The sequence below is a fragment of the Pelophylax lessonae genome (assembly GCF_965119305.1).
Source record: "Pelophylax lessonae genome assembly, chromosome: 4".
Classification (NCBI taxonomy): domain Eukaryota; kingdom Metazoa; phylum Chordata; class Amphibia; order Anura; family Ranidae; genus Pelophylax; species Pelophylax lessonae.
Genome location: NC_138771.1, coordinates 124,031,943 through 124,043,089, shown reverse-complemented (window position 1 = coordinate 124,043,089; position 11,147 = coordinate 124,031,943).

Sequence of the window (11,147 nt, the reverse complement as noted above, 5' to 3'; positions counted from 1 at the left end):
AGGCTTTGTTTTTAAAGCGATGGAGATTTATTAAAACTGGTACAGCTGTGAATGGTAGACAACTAGCTTCTCATTTCAGCTTGTTCAGTTAAAGTATAAGGCAAAACTTTATTTTTAGTTTTGGATGGAGTGCAGAGGGATTGGAACACTTATCAATTTTTATTGCTGTCTGTGTCCCCTTTAGGCTCCTTTCACATGATCAGACCGATCAGGTCTGCCTGTCCGTGTCTCAGAGGGACCTGATCAAGCCACCCATTCTCTATGGGGAGGCAGATGTCTCATGCTGAAAACGGATGGCGATATGTTAGCCGTCCATCCGGACTTGATGTCCGTTTTCATCCGATCTCCCCATACAGAAGAGCGGGACCCTTTCAGGTCCATCTCTGCACAGTGAGCAAAGACGGACCTGTCATTCACCTGCTCAGTTGGGATAAACGGAGCGATGTCCGCTGAGCGAATCTGCTCCGTGTGAAAGGGGCCTTAAGCCCCATACACACACGCAGATCGTCGTCATACAAACGTCGGCGGACGAAAGATCTGCCGATTGTACGCGTGTTAGTATGGTGCCTCCGACAGCTGTCTGCACACAATCCGCAGACAAGAGTCTTTCTTGCAAACATGAAAATTTTTGTCTGCGGACACCAGAACGGACAATTGTTTGCCTGTCAGTACAGAAATCAGCCGACAGACCGCAGATTTGCAAGACTGGGCATGCTCAGAAAATAAAAAACACAGGGAAAGTTAACCATTACATGACATCACTTCTGCAGTCAGCTGAAGTCTGCGGACAAAATTCTTGTGCTGTCTTTGCACTTTTCAACAGACACCGACATCCCGGGGAGAAAAGACGAACATTTGTATGACGACGATCTGCGTGTGTGTATGGGGCTTTAGGGAGATTCAATCTCTGTATTTGTCCTGTTTGCCATTATCAGTGAAAGTAAAAGTCCCACATTTTTTGGGTTGTCCCCAGAAAAGTGATAGAGGGGAAATCTTCCAATGAGGAAGCTAGTTTTAGTGACCTGGGGTCCCCAAGAAATCGCCATAATTTGCATGGATTTCCTCTCACCTCCTGTTTGACTGAGACAGAAAGTGAAGGGAAATCTCCACAATGGGACACAGATGGCTAACAAAAAAAATTTGACAGAGGTTGTAACCCTCCCTTACTGGTGTTCTTTCTTTTGCCAGTAGTTTTACTTTTAAAGTTTGACAATTAAACCGGGAAGCTGATTGGTTTTTGTGCAGAACTGCACCAGATTTTGCACTCTCCTTTCTTACCAAATCTACCCCCCCTTCCCCAATGTTTCTGCACTAAGTCAATGTGTATAAACCTTGATGTGTGACATTTCCTAGCTTGTGTATGTAGGCTATTGTGTCCTCTACAGATAGGTGTTTGGAGCAGACACCCGACTTCCCTAGTCTTGTCCAGGCATGTCCCCCTTCTAGGCCTTGGATAAAATACTTAACAGTACTTATGTAGTGCTGAAAATGTACACTGTGTTTTACGTATATATTGTACGCTCACATCAGTCCCTGCCATCAAGGAGCTTACAATCGGAGGTCCCTAGCTCACATTTTATTTATTACGTATTTATATAGTGCTGATAATTTAGGAAGCACTTTACATATACAGTATTGTATATTCACATGCTCCCTGTCATCAAGTTTACTTACAATCCCAAGGTCCTTATCTCGCTTACATATATACACCTACTAGGGCCAATTTTGACAGACCACTTACTGGCCGTTGAGGTATGGGAGGAAGCCGGGGCATTCGAAGTAAACCCACACAAGCATCGGGAGAACATGCAAACCCCATGCGGGTAGTGTCATAGGCATTAGCATTTGAATCAATATTAGGGGTACTTGTCTTCTCTTGCCTTTAACAGAATTCCAAATCCTGATTAAATATCACACAAATCTTTTAATCTTAAAATGTTACATTATTTTCAAAAGTAATTTAGAATCTTTAAAACATGGAGCTTTCACTAAAATACTACTTAGGCTGATGTCTAGCAGTCTTGCCTCAGGAGATTTGTCGACATTGCCAGCAGCAGTATTGCTAAGAGGCTCCCTGTCAATCCCTATGGAATCGTTCCCTTTGTAGTTGAGGTGGTGCGATGTCACTCCCATCATTTGCGATCAAGTTTCAGCAGTGTTCAGACCAGTAACCGAGCGACCTCTCGCTGCATCTGTCTACAAAGGGAGCATTTCCATAGGACAGATGGACAGCCCTTTTTAAGTGATTTTATGACTGGCAATCTGTCTGTAGTATAAGAATCGTCTAACATGATCCTTAGTTAACCACTGTAGCTCTGGAAGGTTTACCCCCCCCCCCCACCCCCTTGATGACCAGGCCATTTTTTTTTTTTTGTGATGCAGCACTGCGTCACTTCAACTGACAATTGCACTGTTGTGCAACGCTGTACCCGAATAAAATTGATGCTTTGTTCCCCCAACACACACACACGGAGCTTAGTGGTATTTGATCACCTTTGCTGTTATTTTTTGCGCTATAAACAGAGACTGACAATTTTTGAAAAATAAACCAAAATTTCTCTTTCTTTCAATGACGGATACAGCTCCTGTTCTTCCTAACCATTGGGTTATACTGTCCCCTACAGGAGTAAGACACTAGGTAGAAAAAGAATCTGGCTACACCTATGGGTGATCCCAGGGGGTATACTCCTCTCTGCTATACATACTCCGTTTCTTGCTGGGATCTCTGGTCCTGGCAAATTTTTTATTTTTAAATATAAATTTTTTTCTCCTGTTTGTTGTTTGGTTTTTTTTTTTTTTTTTCTTTCTGTGTGATCTACAATCAACTGCCGGACTGGGCGACGGGCTAGATAATCTAGATCCAGTGGTCACTCCAGTCTGGACAGCGAGCGCGCGCAGACCTCAGCTCCACGCTAGGTCGGCCGCGACATAGTCCCATTGGATGGTGGCTGGCCTGTGGGTTAAATGTTTCATGAGGTCGCATACGACTGGGTCTCGACCCAAGTCAGTGTTACTCCTGGCCGACAGCCCCCCCATTTTGATGGAGAGGGGTTCTGTCTGGAATGGTGCCAGCTTGGTTTCTGGTATAGTGAGTAGCTGTCCACCCCCTCACCCCCTGGAGAGTTTTGGAGCGGACGTGGGCCCTTCCTGGGTTTTGGATCTGTTTTGGGGGGGGGTCTGGTCCACCTACTGGGGTGCTATGCCTGGCCATAAGGGCCGGGGGGTTTCAAAACATTGGCTGTGTGGGGGGGGGATTGTACCGGATGGGGACTCCTGCCTGGGCCCTCCGTTCTGCCTGAGCCTGTCTTTGAGGCCTAGGGATCCCTCCGGGTTCTGTGTGGGGGAGGGGGCCACCATTTTTCTGTAGCCTGTGTTTCTATGCATTACAGACATGTTTGTGTAGTCTGGCGGCTATTTTACGGTGGTTTGCCATTAAAAATAGTAGCGACCATGACAGTGGACCCCTGTGGGTGGCGATTTGGGCGGTGGGAGCCCCTCCTCATCCCCTGGTGCGGATTCCTGGATCTTTTCACTTCCTGATCGCTGCATATGGAGTGCAGATTATCCTGGTGGCTGCAGGTGCCTTTTTCTGCTGGGTGGTGAGTCTGGTGGGGTTCTCTCCCTCTCTGCTTAGTATTACTTGATGCTTTATGCCTGACGACCGGGTGGTGCTGCCAGCACGGTGGGGGTTGTCCCCTTTGCAGTGTTTTACACTTTTTGTGGGGTCCCCCTGGTGACTCGTGGAGTCTTTGGAGCACATCAACCCACCTGATCCCCTCTGAGGCTGCAGGGCCCTCCGGGTCCCAACCATCCATCGATGCACTAACGGTGGTCCTGGAGTACTTTGTGTCCTGGGTGGAGGTGACTTTCGGGGTAGAAAAAAGCGCCTCTTTAGCTACAATTCTGTCAAAATGGGCTAGTTCCTTATTAAGAAGTGGACTGTTCCACCGGTGATGGACCCTCCGGTTTCCAGATTGAACAAGGCAACCATGATTCTGGTTAAAGAGTACCCGGCTGGGGAGGCTGGGAATTCTGCTCAGAGCATCTGGACACTGGTAGAGTCCAGACTAGTACCAATCAATGAACTTGGAGCGATCAGACTGTGCTTGGACCATTGGACGGATCGTCTTCAGGGAGGTTCAGTGCGCATTCAATCGACAAGGTAACGTGGCTTAAGTCAATCGCCAACGGGGCAGAAAGTTTCCTGGAGGTAGCTGGCATTCTAAGGTGGGCAGGACGGTTCATTCCAGCTATCTCCGCTGTATACATTCCCGGAGTGGAAAACTGGCAAGGGGAGTGGTCCCTTCATCCGAAGGGGTTTCATCAGTTTGTCTCCGGTGGGGCATCCCCAACGTGGATCTGTTGGCATCTCGTCTCAATAAAAAGGTGCAGAGGTTTGTGGCTCGGTCACAGGATCCTCTGGCGGATGCCACAGAAGCACTGGTGGCCCCGTGGGGTCAGGATCATCTGACTTACGCCTTCCCTCCTCTCAAGCTTCTGCCAGAGTTCTGTGCAGGATCGAGGCAGAAGGGATTGCCATCATCTTAGTGGCTCCAGACTGGCCTCACTGGGCTTGGTACGCCGATCTGGAGGATCTGCTGTCCCAAGGACCAATCTTCCATCCTACTTTAGTCGCTGGCTTTGATTCCAATGCTGTTAAAAGCTAGGGAATCTACTTCTAGGAAGATCTACCATCGTACTAGGAAGACGTACATTGCGTGGCGTGAGTCTCCTTCTCGTGGCTCTGATCTTTACCTTCCTTCAACAGGGGGTTGAACCGAAATTGGCCTTGAGTACCATCAAGGGGAAAGGTGTCGGCTTTGATGGTCTTCTTCAAACAACACTTTGCCACACACTCCCTGTGGCATACCATTCTTCAGGGTGTCCGACATTTGGTTCCTCCAGTGGGGTCTCCGTAGCCACCTTGGGACCTCAATTTGGTGCTTTCGGTCCTCCAGAAGCCTCCCTTTGAGCATCTTCGGGAGATTCCCCTGCTTACGCTGTCTCAGAAGGTGGCTTTTTTTTGGTGGCTATCACCTCTGAGCGCAGGGTGTCGGATCTGGCCATGTTATCCTGTCGTCCACCTTACTTGGGGGATTCACAGAGATAAGGTGGTTCTTCGCCCCTGTCCGTCGTTAATCCCAAAGGTTGTCTCTGATTTTCATTTAAATTAAGACATTGTGTTGCCTTGCATGCCTTGGATGTAGTCCGGGAAATTGGGGTGTACCTGGCAGCTACGGAGTCTTTTAGGAAGTCGGACTCCCTATTTGTGCTCATGGATCGGCATTGAAAAGGGTTGCCCGCTTCCTCTGCGACCTTTTCCGGATGGATCAGACAGATGATTATTCCGGCCTATCAGGTTCCTCCTTTCCTTGTCAAGGCGCACTCTACTTGGGCACTTAGTGCCTCCTGGGCCCTCCGTCATCAGTGACGCAGGTTTTCAAGCCGGCCACTTGGTCATCTGTACACACTTTCACAAAGTTCTAAAAAGTGGATGTGTTGGCATCTGCGGATGCTTCTTTTGGCCGCAAGGTTTTGCAGGTTGCTGATAAGAGGACCTGATCCTCTTTGAGGGTGTGTGTATTTATTTATTTTCAGATGGGCTCCAGTTGTGTTGGTTGAGCTCCTGTTGCCTCGTTGGCTACTGTTTACCAGCCTTGGGAATTTTTTGCTGTTCCCACTCCTCATAACACGGTTTTGTGACGTCCCGATGGTTATGAAGATCAGGAGCGGTGTGCATCAGTGAACGAAAGAGAAAATGGCATTTTTGACCTACTGTAAAATCCCATTTCGATGATGTTCATTGATGGACACAGCACCCACCACTCTGTGGAGTTGTAATTCTTCTGACACTGCTTGTAACAAAAGCAGAGAGAGGAGTATACCCCCTGGGACTGCCCCTAGGCGTAGCCAGATTATTTATTTTTCTGCCTAGTGTCCTACTCCTGTAGGGGGCACTCAATAGTTATGAAGATCGGGAGCTGTGTCCATCAATGAACTTCACAAAAATGGATTTTACGTTCAGTTTAAAAATCCAATTTTTATCCTGCTATCAAACGCCAATTAAAAAAAAAAAAAAAAAATTCTTCATTAATTTAGGCCAGGATGTGTTCTGCTACATGGTTTTGGTAAACAAAATCACAATAGGCATATATTGATTGGTTTGCGCAAAAGTTATAGCGTCAACAAACTACAGGATATTTCTATGGATTTTTTTTTTTCTTACTAGTAATGGCGGCGATCAGTAACTCCTAGCGGGACTGTGACAATGCGGTGGACAAATAGGACACTGAGTGACACTTGTTGGGGACCAGTGACATAATTCAGTAATCAGTGCTGGAAAAAAAAGCACTGTCACTGTACTAATGACACTGGCAGGGAAGGGGTTAAAATCGGGGGCTATCAAAGAGTTAAACTTGTTACGGGGGTTGCTTCAAAAGTTTTTTTTCCTTTTCCTCCAGTTTACTACGGCTTAAAAGGGAAGTATGGCTTTGTTTTTTTTTTTTTTTTCCAGATACATACTTACCTAGGTGGATGCAAGATCGGTCCCCCGACGCCTCTGCACGGAGAACCAAGTGATCGAACACCGCCGATCGCTCGGTTCTGACAGCTCCCAGAGACGAGAGCTGCTGACTGTCAGTCGGCAGCTCTCTGCTCTGCCCCCTTGCTTACTGGGGTGCTAGGCTGTGGAGGGACAGGGAGAGGCTGGCTCAGGCTCTCAGCGGCTCGCTGAGAGGCTGAGCTGGGTGTCGGTCCATCCTGACTTCCATTGGCGTGATGACGCGGAGTCTGGACTGACTTCTTCAGCCCGCTCTGCTAAAATTGGGTCACAGGAGTGGAAAACTAATTGCACTCCTGTGATCCATAGAAATACAGCCAAACAAGCTTTGGCTATTTTTCTCCTTTAACCACTTCAGCTCTGTAAGGTTTTACCCACTTAATGACCATGCCAATTTTTGCGATTCTGCACTGCCTTACTTTAACAATTGCGCGGTTGTGCGATGCTGTACCTAAATACAATTGATGTCATTTTTTTTCCCCCTCACAAATAAGAGCTTTTTTTTGTGGTATTTAATCCCCCCTCTGTGGTTTTTAGATTTTGCGCTATAAAAAAAAAAGGCCGAAAAATTTTTGGAAAAAAAAACCACAATTTTTTTACTTTCTGCTATAAAACATTCCCAATAAAAAAAAAAAAAAAATTTGTTTAGGCTAATTTGTATTTTGCAACATATTTTTGTTAAAAAAAAAAAAAAAAAAAAAAAAAAAAAAAATCCCAAAAAGCGTATAATTGGTTTGCACAAAAGTTAGAGCATTTATAAACTACGGGATTGTTTTTTTTTTTTTTTTTTTGCTGAATTGTGGCAGACAGATCGGACCCTTAACTGACATTTGTGACACCTTTTGGGGACCAGTGACATAACAGTAATCAGTGCTAAATAATATGCACTGTTACTGAATAAATGACACTGGCAGGGAAGGGGTTAATTACTGGTGGTGATCAAGGAGTTAAATGTGTGCCTAGAGTGCTTGCTAAGTGTAAGGGGGGGGCTCTTGTGAAAGGCACACAGAGATCGATGCTGAAACACACAAACTCAGTGTGCCTGTCTGACAGAAGAGCCGTCTGCTTTGTTTACACAGGCAGGTGGCTCTTCTGTCAGTTTCCGAGTCCGCGTGCACAAAACTGCGTAGATCTACGTGATTATGCAAAGCCAAGCTTCCCTGCCACAGTAAATTTTCACGGGGCGGTTGGCAAGTGGTTAAGTTGGCAATACACTATGTGTGGGTTTTTTTCCTTCAATATTTAGCTTGCGGGCTGGACAAAAGAAACAAACGGATTCCTCCACCCATGCAAAAAGCGCAGAATAAAGAAATCTCCTTCTGTGGCTTTTGTGTTGTGGCAGCTAGCACTAGCGACAGATGGATGCAGCCGCTGTTCAGATATTCTGATTTTTATGTAGCCGTGGTTTGGCCATGAATTTTTGTCCTGTTCCTTTGATTTATTACTTGAAGTATGGGAGGGTGATGGGTGTTACATGTTCAACCATGGGGCGAATTTCATCTGGTTCATCAGGAATCGGGGATATTCGCATAGTGTGGTCAGCTTTATCATGCCAAGGAGGTACTTGCATAGGTATCTTCTGTCCTTGTCTCCCAATTGATAAGCTGCATTATTACCCTGTCACATGCTTCTGGGGACAATAGAAAGGTGTGTGCCACTGTATCACTGAGAACCAGGCCTGAGAAATGATGCTGGGCTGAGTGCATGTAGACCTGAAATAGTTGAAAGAAGCTAGCCTAGCGTTATGAGCAGTACTGAGAGATAAAAAAAATGGGATAACTATTTTCTAAAGGGGGGGGGGGGGGAATAAATATGATGCTGGTTTATGATGCACAGTTGTTTAGCAGTGATGTGTTTCCTTTATTTAGGTTCCTGTGGTAGGGGTGCACTTCCTGTGTTACCTAATGAACTCTGAAAGGAAATGACTGATCAGCTTACATTGTGCATTTTCAACTGTGTCGCTGGTATATGCAAAAAATAATATATATATATATATATAATTTTTTTTATGGTCCTGCCTGCCTGTAGTGCCCACCCCTTTTTTGTATTTTCTAGTTTGGATCTTTTGCTTGATTATGTTCGCAGCATCACTGTCTTTGAACTATGATTGATTAAGCCCATCATTGTTTTCACTCTGCATTATTCTGTCCTTTTGAGACCATATGCATGGTTTTATGTTAGGATTATGCCTGTAATTTGTTCTAAAATATTTTTATCGTTGGTTAAAAGGATTTGGAAAAAAAATGAATGGTTTTCATGTTGATGGCTTAAAGTGTGTGTGTATGTATGTATGTATTATAATTTTTTTTTTTTTTTTACTTTTGCGGCCTGTTTGTCATGACCTACTATTTTTATTTGCTCTTTTCTGATCACTCCAGGATTAAAAAATGTTACATGGTTTTTTTTTTTTTTTAAATTCAATATTTATAAGGGTGTTGTGGAGTTATTTTATCATAGTTCACCTTGTCTGTATAGTGCCTGTAGATCTTGAATCTGGGCTGTAGCAGCGTCTCTATAAACCGTTCTGAATAACTGGGGTGGGGGTAAGGATCAGCGATCATGTGACCACTGTAATAGTGGTCATATGATCAGAAAGTGGTCCTGCCAGCTACTGGTCTATACTCCAGACAGATCTGTCTTCAGCTCGGTCTTTGTGCTGGGTGAGTGCACTCTCACCACATAAACATCGGCCCCCTAGCTATGCATATCAGTGTTGTGCCCACCCTTTATATCACTACACATTTTTTACACAGACATAAAGGGGGTTAGTGAAAGTAAACAGAGCCTGCCCTTACTTTTGTCTGAGAGATATACAGTTGTGCTCAAAAGTTTGCATACCCAGCCAACAATTGTGAAATTTGGCATGGATTTGGAAATATGACTATGCCAAAAAAGTGTTTTTTTTTTTTTTTTTTATTGCAATTAGTGTCTGTATATAAATAAGTCAGTTTGTTAGCTGTTTGGATGCACTGAGCAGCAGGCTAGATACTGAGGCATGGGGAGCAGAGAAGAAAAAACTGTCAAAAGGCCTGTATAACAAGGTATGGAACTTTTTATAAAGATGGAAAAGGATAAAAAAAAGATGTATATCTTTTTTTTATCATTTTCCATCTTTATAAAATAAAAAGGCTTTATATATAAAATATATAATCTATATATAGATTCTATCTATATCTTCCCCCCCCCCCCGGGGTACAAGGACTTACAGGTAACCTCAGTAAAATACTGGCTGCTTTTGAAAAAGTGTCGTTGTTTCAAGGAGCGCAATACAATGATACTTGAACCAAAACGAGCTGCATGGTCGCGGTCGAGTTGCCAGAAAGCCTGACCTGGGCCCATGTTATAGAATGCCTGACAACACCTTGACTGGCCTCACAGCTTCTGTCACACTGCAATCTGGCCTGACTAGACCAAAATAGAGCTTTATGTTCACAACCATAAGCCCTATTTTTGGAGAGGGGGTCAACAAGGCCTATAGCCGGGGTCCTCAATAGGCGGACTCCGGGCCACCTCCGGACCCATACGGATTAAAATCTGGACCGCCGAAGCGGTCTGCTTCCTTCTGTCTCAGCGGGGGGCAGAATCGGGAGGATCGGAGTGGCTGTGTTTAGCGCTGCATGATTACAAAAAGCCGAGGACAAGTTCTTCTGCGGCGGAGAGGATGTCCTGCAAAGTCCCGCCTCCTGGGCCGGCTCTTACCTATGATAGACAGAACACTGGTGACGTCTATCATAGGAGCCGGTGTTCAGGAGGCGGGACTTTGTAGGACATCCTCTCCGTCGGGTAAGAAGAACTTGTCCTCGGCTTTTTGTAATCATGCAGCGCTAAACACAGCCACTCTGATCCTCTCAATTCTAACCCCCCCGCTGATGACAGAAAGAAGCAGACCGCTTCGGCGGTCCAGATTATTGGGGGCACACACACTGGTCAATCTGCAATATTGGGGGCACACACACTGGTCAATCTGCATTATTGGGGGCACCCACACTGGTCAATCTGCATTATTGGGGGCACCCACACTGGTCACTGCATTATTGGGGGCACACACACTGGTCACTGCATTATTGGGGGCACACACACTTTTCACTCTGCATTATTGGGGGCACACACACTGGTCACTGCATTATTGGGGGCACACACACTGGTCACTGCATTATTGGGGGCACACACACTGGTCACTGCATTATTGGAGGCACACACTGGTCACTCTGCATTATTGAGGGCACGCACATGGTCGCTCTGCATTATTGAGGGCACGCACATGGTCGCTCTGCATTAATGGGGACACGCTCTGCATTAATAGGGGCACACACATGGTCACTCTGCATTAATGGGGGCACGCACATGGTCGCTCTGCATTAATGGGGGCACGCACATGGTCGCTCTGCATTAATGGGGGCACGCACACTGGTCAATCTGCATTAATGGGGCACACACATGGTCGCTCTGCATTAATGGGGGCACGCACATGGTCGCTCTGCATTAATGGGGGCACGCACATGGTCGCTCTGCATTAATGGGGACACGCTCTGCATTAATAGGGGCACGCACATGGTCGCTCTGCATTAATGGGGGCACGCACACTGGT